Source organism: Pyrus communis, chromosome 5, assembly GCF_963583255.1.
Source record: "Pyrus communis chromosome 5, drPyrComm1.1, whole genome shotgun sequence".
Classification (NCBI taxonomy): domain Eukaryota; kingdom Viridiplantae; phylum Streptophyta; class Magnoliopsida; order Rosales; family Rosaceae; genus Pyrus; species Pyrus communis.
The window spans coordinates 5,965,232-5,978,311 of record NC_084807.1 but is presented as its reverse complement, the minus strand read 5'-3'; the positions used below and the strand labels follow the sequence as shown (position 1 = coordinate 5,978,311).

Below are 13,080 nucleotides of genomic sequence, written 5' to 3'. Positions count from 1 at the left end.
ATAGGATTGCTCTAGCCCTCTTCTCGCTTAACTTCGGAGTTCCTACGGAACCCGAAGCCAGTGAGCTCCCAAAAGGCCTCGTACTGGGTGGGGATGGGAATATACATATAAGGATCACTCCCCTGGGCGATGTGGGATGTCACAATCCACTCCCCTTAAGGGCCCGACGTCCTCGTCGGCACATTTTCGGCTAGGGATTGGCTCTGATGCTGAACCCGAAGTCAGTGAGCTCCCAAAAGGCCTCGTACTGGGTGGGGATGGGAATATACATATAAGGATCACTCCCCTGGGCGATGTGGGATGTCACAATCCACCCCCCTTAGGGGCCCGACGTCTTCGTCGACACATTTCCGGCCAGGGATTGGCTCTGATACCATTTGTCACATCCCGGCCAGGGGCGGATCACTTCCCGGGCCCGCTGCACCACTGTAGCACGATATTGTCCGCTTTGGGCTTACCATTCCCTCACGGTTTTGTTTTTGGGAACTCACGAGCAACTTCCCAGTGGGTCACCCATCATGGGATTGCTCTAGCCCCCTTCTCGCTTAACTTCAGAGTTCCTACAGAACCCAAAGCCAGTGAGCTCCCAAAAGGTCTCGTGCTAGGTAGGGATTGAAATATACATTTAAGGATCACTCCCCTGGGCTATGTGGGATGTCACAATCCACCCCCCTTAGGGGCCCGACGTCCTCGTCGGCACACCACGACTAGGGTTAGGCTCTGATACCAATTTGTCACATCCCGGCCCGAGGCGGAACTACTTCCCAGGCCCGACTCCACTACCGTAGCACGATATTGTCCGCTTTGGGCTTACCATTCCCTCACGGTTTTGTTTTTGGGAACTCACGAGCAACTTCCCAGTGGGTTACCCATCATGGGATTGCCCTAGCCCTCTTCTCGCTTAACTTCGGAGTTCCTACAGAACCCGAAGCCAGTGAGCTCCCAAAAGGCCTCGTACTGGGTGGGGATGGGAATATACATATAAGGATCACTCCCCTGGGCGATGTGGGATGTCACATAGTATGTATCAAAGAAATCCAAACCATGTTTTTGACAGTATCCTTTTAGCTACCAAGTGAGCCTTAATATGTCAATTGTCTCATATGGTTTTAATTTCTTCTTAAAGATCTATTTGTACCCAATTGGCTTATTGCCAGGGGGAAAATCAACTAATTCCCATGTATGATTTTTCATAATGGAATTTACTTCACTGTTAACTGCATCCTTCCAAAATGGAGCTTCAGAAGTGGATATGGCCTCCTTGAATGATTGTGGTTTTATCTCAATTAATAAGATCACAAAATCAGGCCCAAAGTCCTTTCGGATTTTTGTCCTTTTACTCCTTCTAGGTTCAAGTTCTTCTTCTTGAACTCTAGATGAGGATGAATCATCATCATGTTCTCTAGATTGGTCATTAACCTTAGATACATCATCATGTAAACTCTTTTTCAAGAAATTAGACTTGCCCATTTTGCATGGACATATATCCTCAAAAAATATTGCATTTATAGATTCTACGATAGTATTGACATGTATATCGTGTACTTCGAAATGAAAAACTAAGAATCTTTAAGCTGAGCTATTAGATGCAAAACCAATAAAAACATAATCTATAGTTTTGGGCCCTAATTTTGTTTTCTTTGGCAATGAGACTTGTACTTTGGCCAAGCAACCCCACATGTTAAGCAATTTAAATGTTGGGGTTCTTCCTTTCCATAATTCATATGGTGACTCCTTTCTCGTTTTAGGTGGAATTCGATTCAAAATTTTATTTGCAGTAAGTAAAGCTTCACCCCACAAATTGTGTGGAAGCCCAAAGCTATTCAACATGGAATTGATCATGTCTTTAAAAGTCCTTTTTTTTTCTGTTCGGTAATACCATTTTGTTGTCGTGTATAGGGAGTTGTTGTTTGATGAATTATGCCATGTGTGGCACAAAATTCAGCAAAGGTATGAGACTCATATTCTCCTCCCTTATTGGACCTTAAGACTTTAATCTTCTTGTTAAGTTGATTATAAATTTCTGCCGTATATGTATTAAACATATCCAATGTCTCATCTTTACTATGAAGTAAATAAACAAAACAATACTTACTGAAATTAGACCTGGCATTTCCAACCCAACCCGTTAACCCGATCCGACCCGACATGATAAATTAGTATTCGGGTGAATGATAAACGGGTCGGGTGGTTAACGGGTCAATCTGTTAATCACCTGTTAAATAACGGGTCATTTCGGGTGAACCTGCAAAACCCGTTAACCACCCATTAACATCCATTATTAAGGACTTTTGTGTAATTTTAATAGTCTGTTAGTCACTCTTCTCACTCCAACGGAGAAGGAGAAGGAGGAGAAGATCTTTTGTTGCTTCGGAAGGTAAACAACTGCTCTTCATTTTCCCTCGATCCAAACAGCCTTTCAGTCTCTGCTTTAATTGTTCGTTCGATTTCTTATCAAATTTTTCAGTCTCTGTTTTTCATTTTCCATAGATTTGTATGGAAATCATAATGCAGAAGGATTCGAAGCCTTGCAATAATGCAGAAGATCTTCTTCATTTCATGTTCTTCTTGATTATAAAGCGAGACATTTCTTGTTTTTCTTTCGCGACGACGCATCGACCAATCCAAGCAGCTCTTTCACCAAAACACCTGCAAAACATTTCCCAGCTGAACTCTCAGCCTTGACCAAATCTCAAATCCAAAATCCAAAAATCCGCCCCAAGATCCGAAATTGATCCGATTATCGAACTCCCCAACATGTAGCCACGCCACATTTGCAATGTTGCAATCCTACACAAATGACGCCGTCTTCGCTTCACTCTACTCCACCATTTTTTATCGCAAAGCTTCGGTCAGTCGACGTCGAATCGGACCACAGCTTAACGGGTTGGGTACCAAACCCAAAAGCAAATTGTTAATAGGTAAAACGGATGAAACAGGTGACCCGTTAGCTTTAACGGGTTGGGTTCAGGTGACCCGTTAACTTAACGGGTTAGGTTTAGGTGACCCGTTAACTTAACGAGTAGGATTGAACCCGACCCAAACCCAATAAACCCGACCCGTTTACAGGTTTAACTGAAATCATCTATAAATGTTACATAACAGTTCTTTCCACCATGAGTTGGAATCACACAAGTCACTATGAATTAAATCTAACAAATCATTGGATTTTTCATGCACTAATTTAAAGTTTTTACTTGCAAATTTTGATTCTGTACAAGTTTCACATTTAACATTATCTAAATAATCAAGTTTGGGCAGCAAACCTAAATTATGCATTCTAAAAAGAGAACAAAAATTTACATGTCCTAACCTAGAGTGCCATAAATTAGATGAATCAACAATATAACCAGAAGCATTATTTATTTCATTCATAGCATTAGCAAGTATATTCAGTTTGAATAATCCATCAGCAAGGTAAGCATTTCCTACAAACATTCCCCTTCAGTTAGTACAAACTTATTAGACTCAAAAACTAGTTTGAATCCCTTATTACTAAGGATAGGACTGGAAACAAGATTCTTCTTTATATCGGGTACATGCAGTGCATCAAGGAGGGTTAATTCCTCTTCAGAAGTGAATTTCATAATACATTTCCCTATTCTAGCCACCACAGATGCATACACATTTCCCATAAATAGCTGCTTGTTCCCCTCAACTTTCTGGTACGAAGATAACATATTTATGTCACCACATACATGGCGAGTCGCACCTGTATCTATCCACCAATCAGCGTAGTCAGATACAAGATTGATTTTAGAAATCATTGCAATCAGGGATCCACATCATTTTGAATCAGGTTTGTGCAGTTATTGTTGCCTTGATTTCCAGGACCTTGATCCCTTCGATGGCGACATTCTTGAGCCCTATGGCCTAACTTTCCACAAACCCAGCAACTTCCCTTAATTTTCTTGAAGTCTTTGCCTTTCACACCAGGGACAAAGTTTTTTTCCTTCTTCTTAGTTTTCTAGAATTTCGGCCTTTGCTATGAACTTCCTTCAACAACATTCTCCTTGGCTTCCATACTTGAAACCAGGCCCTTCTCATTCTTTCTGTTATCTTCCTCAATTCTCAGCCTTACAATGAGATCCTCGAGGGTCATCTCTTTACATTTATGCTTGAGATAATTCTTGAACTCCTTCCAAGAAGGTGGCAATTTCTCTATAAAATACACCACCTGAAAAGACTCATTGATCACCGTCCCTTCAACATAAATGTCATGGATGATTTTCTGGAGATCTTCAATTTGAGAGAGAACAGACTTGGAATCAACCATTTTGTAGTCCCAAAATTTGGCCACGACAAATTTCTTTAAACCAGTATCATTTGTTTTATATTTTTTTCTCAAGTGATTCCCAAAGTTCCTTGGTTGTCTTGCATACCACATAGACATTATACAACGAATCATTTAATGCATTGAGAATATAGTTTCTGCAGAGGAAATCATTATGATTCTAGGCATTTATAACTGTCAAAGTTTCTGGCTAGGCACAATCTCACACATAACATTAGCCAGATTCAAAGTTGTCAAATAAAACAGCATTTTCTGTTGCCAACTTTTGAAGTCTCCGCCCTTAAATTTCTCAAGCTTTCAGAATGAGGTTTAGTTTCTGATTGTTTCATACTGTTCCAAGATTGTTGGAGAACAATTCAGAAATAAATAAAAATAATAGAACTTGAAATTCTAAAACTTTACTAACGAAAAATACTTGCAATACAAAATGAAATAACATAAATAAATACAGGAATTAAAATTGTACTAACTTGGTTTACACAGATAAAGGCTAGTACAAAAACTATGTCCTTCGAATAGTATTTCCGTCTCATTCTTGTGCTTGTGGTTTTATGGCGTCTACTCAACCAGGATACAACTATCTAATTCTACAACCCGCACTGGATTATAGAATTCTGGCGAATTGCTTTGTGTGTTTACTCTCTGTTAGGTTTTGTATGGGAGAGATAGAAAGGAAAAAGATGATATACGAAAGAACTGAGAATCTTCAGTTATATAGGATATTTCGTGCATTTTCAAATATCTTTTGGATGTATCTAAAACCGCACAACTCTTTCCAAACTGTTGTGTCTATTAATCAAAACATTTTCTTAATTAGTTTAATTAAAAACTTAATTCAAAATTAAAATTAATGAACTCTGATCTTGATTAATAATATTAATATTATGGTATAATTATCACAAGCCTAATCCACACAATTAGTGGCCCAAACCTCAATTTTCATTCCAAATGGTCCAACACCTAATCACTAATAAAGGTGACTAACCTAATATAAGGGCCTCTAGGGAACTTGAGTTCCCTGATGTGGGACTAAAGTAGCTCAAAACTCCAACAATGCTTATGAACTATGCATCTGCATGTACATGAGAATTGTGGATCACGAATTAATGATAACCAATGTTGATTTTTGTTTTACAGTAGCTACTAATTTCATCAATGAGCTGTGTTGATAGTGAGCCACGTTCTTTTGTTCGTTGACGAAAAGAAAAATTATTGGCCAAAATGGAAAAAGGCAATTTCATTATAATTTAGTAAAAACGTGGAAAAATAGACTTATAGTACAAATCGTCAAATGATGTTGAACCCATAACGTTACATATTGACATTTGTAATACAGTGAAATATTACATGATATGACACCTGGTTCCTAGTTGAAACCTGAAATTGTTATATACTCTTTTAAACATGATTTCTCATTGTGAAACTCGTTCATTTCAGTGGAGATATATATATGCCCGAAGCATATCTCCACAAGTAAATCCCTCAAGTATACATAGAGGTAAATTGCTCTGTATAAATTCTAAAGGAGAATGTGTCATGAAGTGTAAAAAACCCCTAAATGATTCAAATTGCTTAAAGTAAACCCTAGAAGGGTAAAGCACACATTATGTGCTCAATACTAATAGATGGTATAAAATTGCCAGAGAGTACTTTCATTATATTGTTGCAACATACTAAATCTGTTGCAAGAGTTCATATAAAATTGAGACTCTAGACAGATTATAAAGTGTTGAAAGGAATATTGTCTCGAGATGCAGATCGAACGATATGCCAACACAAATTCTTATCCACCAAAAGTTTATGGTATTAAAAACCATGTGGTTTGAAGATCATGAGTTGAACACTCAAATGGTTAATTAATTTTTAAGCACTAAGAAAGGTCATTCATCCTCGTGAGGTAAATGATGAATTGATATTTGATCTAGAAGTACCTTATCTTAGTGAAGTACGTGCCTTACTGTATTTAGCACAATATACTGAATCAATTATTACATTTCATGTGGAGCACAATACCAACAAAATGGGTATTGCAATGGAATAAAGTTTATCTATTGATATCACCAGAAAATTATAGGCATGTGCTTGTTTTATTCCAAAGAACTTACTAATAGCCATAGTCACATTGAGCAAGCAAAATCTAAATATCTCTCTAGTCTACATTCAAATCGCTCTCAGAATGATTAGTATTTACATATGGAAATAGATTGATCTTGCAATGATCAAGGAAACAAGCATTCAGTGCTACATCTTTATATCTCTTAGAAATACATGTGTATGGTTAAGACCTATGGCCAATCAAATTTGGAGCACACATGATTCACCTTCAGAAGCAAACACTCCAACTATTGCGTATTGGCTTAATGACAAATTAATTAATTCAAAGCTTATTCTAATCAAGGGGAGATATCATCTTAGGGAGTGTCTAAGAGTATGTTACATTGGCCATATGAGCAAAGTTCTAATGAAGACAATCAGTTAAAAACTTGTGGTCATCCAAGAAGGAGTGTTATAAAGGTGGATGACCCACTTGAAGAAAAAGGCACCAACAGCCAACAAATGTTAAAGTTGTGCTGCCTACTTTCACATTTGTTGACCTTAACAAAGAAGATAAAGTTTCTCTATATAAAGGCCTATCAGAATACAAATATGATAGAGAAGCATAAATACAATGTATTGTTTCCATTACTTTGTAATTTTAGTATGATAATAAGAGAGACTACTGCTACTACCCTGAGGATGTAGATACACTTGTTGAACCTCGTAAATATTGTGTCTTATTTACTTTATTCCACTGCACACATACCGTTGATTTCACAACATATTTTTATTTAACTTACATTCTTATGTTATTGTTACTTGTTGGTATTGTGTGATCTGATAAGTGAATAAGCTTCTGTGTATGAATATTTGCTATTAAACTTAAACTTGGTGGAGTTTGACTAGTTAAGATTTCTAGTCTTTTAAGTTTATATCTTACAACTATGTTTTTGTTGACTCTAAAAATTACAAAACCTACGTGGCGCGCAGGCCGAGTAACTAATAAGCTAACTACGTCATTCGGTTGAATGCGGGGCGTGCCAACTCGTCGGCCGAGCTCGGCCAAGGAGTAAAATTCGTTGATGTCGCGTTGAGCGCGTCGTTGACTTCTCTATCTTGCGATTGCGACCGAGGAAGGAACATTCTCGGTCTCTGGGTTCTATAGCCTGAAGACAAGGTTACTAATTCTGCGGAGTTCACAAATCGTCGGAGCCCGATTCGGTCACTGTGATTATATTCGTAAGAGTATAAGCACGTCGAATCGAGACCAAACTATATGGGCACAGGTACTCAAATGTGATGTATGTCTTGATGGTAAATGTAGTTCGGCCGTCGGAATGCCGAACCCTGAAACTTACTTGCGAGTATCCAATCATAAAATCACTCGGCGTCCAGTACGCCGAGTAACACAATTCGTAACACTTGACTACGCCGAGAAGGCTAGCAAGGTGACCTCTACCAACAAGGGTTTGAAAACCCTTCTCGGCCGAGACTTAGATAGGTAACCGGTCGGCCTCGACGCAGTGCTGTTTATCCAAACTGAAGGTGCTTCTCGGTCGGCTGATTCTGCGGCAGCAGTGCTGTTTATCCAAACTGAAGATGCTCGCCGGGTGCCTCCATAGTGCTGTTTATCCAAACTGAAGGTGTATCGGCAGAAAAAGAAAAACAAAAATCTCAAGGTATTTGAGAGGTTTTGCGCAGTGCAATTGTATGCTGAGTTGAAGGGGTTTTTCTGTTGCATGATTTCTTGTATTTATAGCACCCCATTCCCTGAGACCGAATTACATCCTTATCTGGATTGGGAGTCCTTGTCCCGTTTCAACTCTACCTCGAACAACCTACTCCCACTAGGACTTTGAACTTTCCCCTTTTTCGAGGCTTTATTCTTTGCCGGTCGAGAATCCTGGTCGCACCAGGACTTCCTCGACCTTTTCTATTTATCTGGACTACTTATTAGGATAAGATTTGACCGACCCTGCCAACTGGCCCGGGATTTATCATTCGGCCCATAGTATTTGACACCGCCTTGGGCCCAAACAATTTTTCATCAGTATCAAACTGTAACTTGTTGACTAGCTCGTCTGACTAGTCTATTGTGCAAGGTTTTTTTTTTTTTTTTTTTTAAGTTGTAGAATATTCTGCCAGCCTAATAAAATGTTGACACGGTTTGGATTGGTTCAGTTTTGGGTACAAACCAAGACCCAAACTGATTTGCCTGAATTTCAAACCACCCCGAACCATAATGGCTTAAACCGATGTAATCGGTTCACCAATATTGCTGTGCAGTTTGGTTCGATTTGGAGTTTATCACGCACATATTACTAAGACTATATGAAAATTTCCAGTTATGTTGAAATTAATTATAAGAAAAAGTTTATAAACCTATCAATTCATCATCATACTACAAACTTCAAAATACTTTATCCCATAAGCAAAATCTAAAACTTTCAATCTCATCTCTAAAGTTTTAAAGTACCATGAAAAGATAACACAAAGTTTATATTATTCATTGCAGGCGAGCTGTGAGTCCCAACAATTGGTAACACAAGGGCCAAAAGATTTAGAGTAAACTTCGAGGTAGCAGAGATACAAAACCCAGATTTCACAACCAGCAGCACACAGAGACACAGAAGACAGGAAGTTTTTTCATTCATTGTCTCAAGGAACTCTTTTAAGGTTTATTTTACAGAACATGTAAACAACTTCCACAGTACAAGTCCATGCACACAGTATTACTCGGTTTCTATTAATACAGGAACCGCCTGCACCCTAGCCGTTAAGTTCTCCCATGGTAACAGGTAAGCCTCCAACTTCCGGTGACTCTGTATACGAAATGGAGATCAGCTCAGACCTAAACTTCTCTTCTCCATCAGTATCTACTGCCTCGCCATTCAACTTTCCAGAAGAGAGTTTTGAAGTGAGATTCTTCTCTGGTAAAGAGTACGAAATGGCAATAAGCGACTCACGAGTCACTTCTTCAGGAGCCTCCTTGCCAAGTCCTGCTTTATCCATAAAATGTCTGATGTGCTTGGTCTGCATGTATCCAAACATATCATATTAACCGGAGATAAGTTGAAAAATGGTGACAAGAAAATCGAAACAGACATTCACAAGAAGTTCCAATTACTACCACAATGTTCTCACAAAGTTGTTCGATTTGCAATAGAAATGCATCCGAGAATCCCCATTCACCAACCAAAAAGAAACCAACAAAATTATGGGAGGGCTACTGGCCACGCTGCTTCAAAGATTTGTACTTTTTTATATTCTCAGAACATAGACTACTTCAGTATATCTTGGCTTTGATAAAAGATAGTCGATTTTAAGTGTTTTCAGTCACAAAAGTTTACATGATATGGCAAAATAAAAAATCGCAAATCAACCGCTACATCAGTGTAAGACAGCATATTGCACAACAACGGAAAAGGCCCCAATGATGATTAAATTAGAAGGGAAGCATAAGAAAACCCAAAATACAGAAGACTAGGAAACCGAGGTAAAAATGAAGATGATGTTGAAAAGATGCGGACACAAGGTAACGACTAGATTTCCAATTCGTCCCTCCAGGAAAATCAAAGGTGACAACTAGATTTCAAAGCCATAAAAAGTGAAGAAAAAAAAATACTGTCACGTTCAACAAAAGGGGCAGGGTTTCGGATTCTTCAGAATAACAGGAAACACAAAATAAACGTATCCCTCTCAAATACAAAGGGAACCGGCAAGCTTTGTGCCGATCAAATTCTGATTCCCGAAAGTGTAGAACCGGTATCTTTAAACCGCAACACATAATATGAAACCCCAACAAGCTATTGAAAATCATGCACAAATTCCACACAAAATTGAATGCTCTCAACATATCGGATTGAAACCAAAACCAATCCGCCACCATAAACATGCGATTTGAGGGTTTTCAGGCTTCATTCAGTTGCATCAATTATCACAAGGGTCAGTAACTTGAAGTTGACCGGGTAGAAGATTTAATTAGGAGATTATGAGGTGCTCATAATGCAGGTTTTGACTTCTGAATTGGAATGCAGGGTTACATCTTGGCAACCACCAACTTCTTTTTCATGAATTTTATCAAAAACCCTAATGGCTGGAAACCTATGCAAAAAGGGAGAAACCCAGTAATCTACAAAGTAGAAGCAGCTTCATCTTGCAGCTACATACCATTTAATCTTTGAAATTAACTTGAAATTATCACTTCAGAAAAAGAGAAAAGCATCTAAAAATTAAAATATTGAACTTTAAAAAATATGGAAAATCAAGCACCGACCCATCAAAGCGAGGAGAAAAACATGCACAACCCACGTCTTGTTTTCGAGGATGACTAACAAAAACAGATTCAATCAGAGGCAGAACCATTTAAACCCAGAAAGCAATTCAAAAATCCCAAATTTCTGAAACAACATATGACCATAGAGACTGAGCGGAAGAAGAGAGAAATATAGAATCCCAAACAAAATTGTAGAGAGAGAGAGGACATACCGTGAAATCAGAGCCGCTTGAGGAAGAAGAAGAGGAGTTGGTGAACAGAGATTTATGAGTGTGTGTTGACCTCTCTGTGTACATAAATATATTTGTATTGTATCGACTCTGAATCCTCTATTTAACTTTGTTTTTTATTTAAAGAAGGAAAAAGAAGACGTTGCAAGTAGGCTTCAAAGAGTAGAGAGAGAAAGTTTTAGAGAGAGAGAGAGAGGGCAAAGCAAATACTGGCGCCTATTTTTCTCCGTCTTCAATCTTCAACCTTTGATTGGTTGCAGATATTGAGTTTCCCAGTTTGCAGATTTATTACCCCAATCAACTTTTTTATAGAAAAAAGTATTGTAATTTTGGTTTTGTACGTTATCATGCTCATGTGGTCTGACTAACAAATTGTTGACGAAAATATAAAAGGTCTTAGACCATCTCCAATGGTTGGGCTAAAAATTAAATTTTTTAGTCTGGAAAATTTAACTCTTAACCCAGAAACAGTTTTTATGCTCCAACCGTTCTAGCCTAAAATTTTAGCCCGAAATTATTAAAGAATGAACTTAGGCTATTTTTTTGTTAAATTAAATTTTTTTTTAAAAATAAATATGTAGACTATCGTAAATTAATTTTATGAACATTTTAATCTAAAAAAATTTAAATTCCGATAAATATTGGATGGAGTCCACTCCGATTTCTAGGCTAAATTTTGGGGGAAATTTGGCATTGGTTTAGCACGCATTTAGCCCAAAATTTCCCCTTAAGTTGGAGTGGGTTTGAGGGGAAATTTGGAGGATAATTTAGCTTTTAGCCCACCATTGAAGTTGGTTTTAGTTACAACTGAAAATATGTTTTTTCTTTATTGTTATAACCGTAAATAAACTTTTCAACGTAGAAGAGAGGAACTCACCTGGCACGGTGTAGTTTTATTGTGTTTGTCGTACCCTAAATTATATTTCGTGTTTAGATACGATTACGGGATCTTTAGGATTCGTAGAAAAATGATCTTATCCTTTTCCTTTATAAATGTTGTCCTTTAGCATAGACTAGGTCTTGCTAGAAGTTTCTTGTCATCCGATCCCTGCATGGGTTGGCCTCCAGCGCTCGCTAGGCCCAGCGCAATTAGTTCAATGTTTTTAATCAAAAATTGCGTTGGTTCTGACTCATATCAAATGTTTTTAATGAGCCATTTGTTGATTTGTTTCTGAATTTACATAAAGCTGTTGATTTATCCTCTGAACTTTAATTTTAACAGATTATTTCTTTGAATTTTTATAATGAGTCAATTTTTTCATTAAGCTTTAATTTTAGCTGATTATCTCTAGAAATTTTATAATTGGCCATGGATGAAAAATTGAATGAAAGTTTTTAAATTTTGACGCTAGGGGGAATTGGCTATTTATAAAAGTTCTGGAGATGATCGGCTAAAATTAAAATTCTGGGAAAATTAGCTAATTATAAAAGTTCAAAGGGGTAATCAACTAAAATTTAAGTTTAAGGAGAAAATTAGCAGCTCCATACAAGTTTAGGGGACAAATAGACAAATATGCCTTTTTCAAAAGGGATTAACTCATGATAATCTATATTTTCAAGGGTCAAAAATACTAATAGAGACATTTCAGCATCTTTTGACTTACATCGTGGGATTGACATCACTTTGTTAAAGCTAAACTTAATCTTCTATCTTAGCATATATAATTCGATTTTTAAGTTTAATGATAAAACAATACCAACTGACATGCATTATGCATTATTAGTTAGCACCAAACTTGTTGCAATACAACGTTTTTCGTTTCTAAACACCAGCGTTTCAAGCAAAACAAATGTATATTGGTTTGGCAACAGGTATTACAGTCTCGTAGTGTTCATCTTTTTTATGTAAATAGAAGATTTTAGATAAGACTTATGCAATGACTAAGTTCAACATCAAGTTATTTACGAATAATTGTGAAGCTTAGCTTAACCTCCTTTACTTAATATCTTCTTATAAAAAAACCCTTCACTTTATATATATATATACAGATTCGTGACACTACTTTTTTTACACAAGTTTTTTGTGTAGCTCACTCCATAATATATTTCAACGATCTGAACCGTCTATCTTTTAGGTCTTCTCTCAAAGATCAGGTCTACCAAAAATCACCCAAATCTGAAATCAGATGAACCGTCTATCTTTTAGATCTTCTCTCAAACATTAGGTCTACCAAAAATCACCCAAATCTGAAATCATATTTAGGTTTAGGGTTCTTTTCTTTGTCTAAATTTTTATAAGAATG

At 37.4% G+C, this 13,080-nt stretch overlaps 1 long non-coding RNA gene across 1 annotated transcript; it reads right to left on the bottom strand.

Moving 5' to 3' along the window:
* Window positions 1-8,963: 8,963 nt before the first annotated feature.
* LOC137734800 (uncharacterized) lies at window positions 8,964-10,960 on the bottom strand. The gene is made up of 2 exons (XR_011068583.1): window positions 10,820-10,960; window positions 8,964-9,364 (listed from the first exon to the last, which is right to left on the bottom strand). It is a non-coding gene; the product is annotated as an uncharacterized lncRNA (long non-coding RNA).
* Between the last annotated feature and the right edge of the window lie 2,120 nt (window positions 10,961-13,080).